This window comes from Nicotiana attenuata, unplaced genomic scaffold (assembly GCF_001879085.1).
Source record: "Nicotiana attenuata strain UT unplaced genomic scaffold, NIATTr2, whole genome shotgun sequence".
Taxonomy (NCBI): domain Eukaryota; kingdom Viridiplantae; phylum Streptophyta; class Magnoliopsida; order Solanales; family Solanaceae; genus Nicotiana; species Nicotiana attenuata.
The window spans coordinates 335,438-337,929 of record NW_017670521.1 but is presented as its reverse complement, the minus strand read 5'-3'; the positions used below and the strand labels follow the sequence as shown (position 1 = coordinate 337,929).

The following is a 2,492-nucleotide window of genomic DNA, read 5'->3' as shown; positions in this document are numbered from 1 at the left end:
CCCACGGCGGCGGTGACACCCCAAACCACCCCAAAATTTAACCACACAATCTCCAGCCTCCCCTCATCCCTATCCTACCACCAATTTCCCCAAATCCCCACCCATTTTCTTCAATTTCAAATCTGAGATTCCAAAAAGAAATAAAAACCCTAATCCGTTCCTCTTTCTGATTTTAATGGTTTTCAAGGCTTGATTCGAGCCGAAATTTATGCCAATCGATTGTTCTCAGTAAGAACAATCGATTAGTGTCATTTTCGGCCTATTTCGAAGTTCGCCGGATTCCGGCAAGTCACTGCTGACCAGCAGAGTTCATCACTTTCATCGTTTCGTCGGTCTACTTCATTCGTCGTCACGTTTCCGGCCCAAAATCAGTATACCCTTCTTCTTTTGTTTTTTTGTTTGTTTGTTTTCTTTTCTGTTCAGAAATCATCGTTTAGATTTAGTTTTTGATTTGTTTTGTTAATTGTTTCTGATTGTTTAGTTTGATCGTGTTGTTTAGACTAATTAAATCAATCATAGTTAACTCAATAATTTACTTTGGTTTTAATTAATAGAATTAATTCTGCTTTGTTTTATCTCTGATTTCCTTTGCCTCAATTATTTGTTTGTTGATGTTTAGAATGCACAATTGGAATCTGGGAGAGTGAAAGGGTAATAACAGAAATTTTAGGGGGGGGGGGGGTATTGGAAACCAAAATCAAGGAGTCTAAGTCTTGAATTGTCTAGGAAGTTTCTAGAGAAAAGACTAAAGTGTAATAAAATAACTAAAACTAGGTCAGATTGGGTTAAAAAACAAGTATGTTCAGAAGTAAATGGACCTAAAATACATGAGAAAGATCTGTATAAACAGAATTCCCAAAATTTCAGCTGATAGAATTCCCAAAAGATTCCCTCACACCCCTCTGATTTTTTCTCACAAAAGCACACTCTTATATTCTATATAAAGAGCCATATATCACTCACACAGATAGACCTACACACAGATTTTTGGATATGGATTATACACGGAAAAACACTCTGAAAATTTCCTATTCTCTTCATTTGGAGACTGGTTTTAGACACTAATAGACTGCATTTTCAGGGATTCCATTCTTTTCATCTTCATTTTGAGTAGAAAAAAAACCTTCTGGGATTCCAGCTTTAGAGTTTTAGAGAAAACATTTTTTTTTTTAAAAAGAAAGCTCTTTTCATCTTTTCTAGGGTTTGAAGTTGGGTTTTCTTGGCTTCATTTGCTGCTGATTCTTATTGCTGTTGGTTTTCTGTTGCTGATTTTGTTTCTTGTTGCTGCTCTTTCTAGTTGTTCAGAGATTTATTTTTCTTTGTGTTCTTCTTTTCTGCTATCCAGGTATGAAAATCTGATTCATGCTAAGTCATGTAACTAATGCCAGATTATTCTAATGATATGAGTTGCAGTTTGTTTATGTATGTGAAAGTATTCTTTAATGATGTTTGCTAATTTGGCTTGACCTTCAATTGTTTTGGTGATTACATCTAGTATAGTCCTATGTACAAAGGCTAGCTTATTTGAGAACTGTTGCTGAAATTTTCTGCCATGTCTTAATGTTTCATGTGTTGGCATTTTGAAATTGATTAGTTATTCAATTAAAGTTAAAATCAGATTGGAAATTTTCAGGTCACTTTGAGTTTAGAAAAGCATCAGCAGCACCTTATGATTTTGATTATGGCTAAATGGATTCGGAGTTCAAACCGGCATAAAGTTATTTGTTGTCTTAGTAGTTAAAAATAGTTGAAATGATTCTTCCAGTTTAGAATTCAGGTTGTTCTTGTAAAATTAATTTATTGTGTGATGATTTATTTGTGCTCATTTATGTAATAAAAGTAGTTGCAGTAGTATTCAATTTCAAAGTAAAGTGAATGTGAGGCTGTTTATGTAAAGCTAGAATAGGAGGATCCATTCCTATGTCTATATCTCTGTTTCGTTTCAACATTGAACACATATATTTTGTCTTCCACTGTTCTGATTCTGAAATTATGATAGTTTATTCAACTCAATTTTGATAAACCATGAATCTTAGATTATATAGCCATCTAGGCTCGAAAATGCCTTCCTAGGAGTTTGTCAATGTTACAGGATGGCCCTTTTACAAAGAATTGGGACATTTGGGCTTTTCTTACCCAAAAGCCCACTTGTTTCCCCTTTATATGTGGATTAATTAAGAGAAACTTTCATAAACCACTGTGTAGTGGTTATTAGCTAGTTGTAACTACCATTTACTATATTATTTCCTATAGTTACGTTTTCAGAATTTTTAGAGTGTATTCGATGTATTTAAGCTACTGCATTCATGAATACAGTAGCATTTCTAGGCGTGAAACAGGGGATTACAGCTGGACAGATTTTTGTATTCGAGTGTATTCGATTGTATTCATGGCGTGAAACATGGGATTACACCTGGACAGATTATTGTATTCGACTGTATTCACGGCGTGAAACAGGGGATTACATTGTTTTTAAACGGAAAGTGAATAAA

General features: G+C 34.3%; 1 long non-coding RNA gene across 1 annotated transcript; it reads left to right on the top strand.

Moving 5' to 3' along the window:
• Positions 1-6: 6 nt before the first annotated feature.
• Positions 7-2,008, top strand: LOC109240511. Its single transcript, XR_002070087.1, has 2 exons — positions 7-371; positions 1,634-2,008. It is a non-coding gene; the product is annotated as an uncharacterized LOC109240511 (long non-coding RNA).
• Positions 2,009-2,492: the final 484 nt, after the last annotated feature.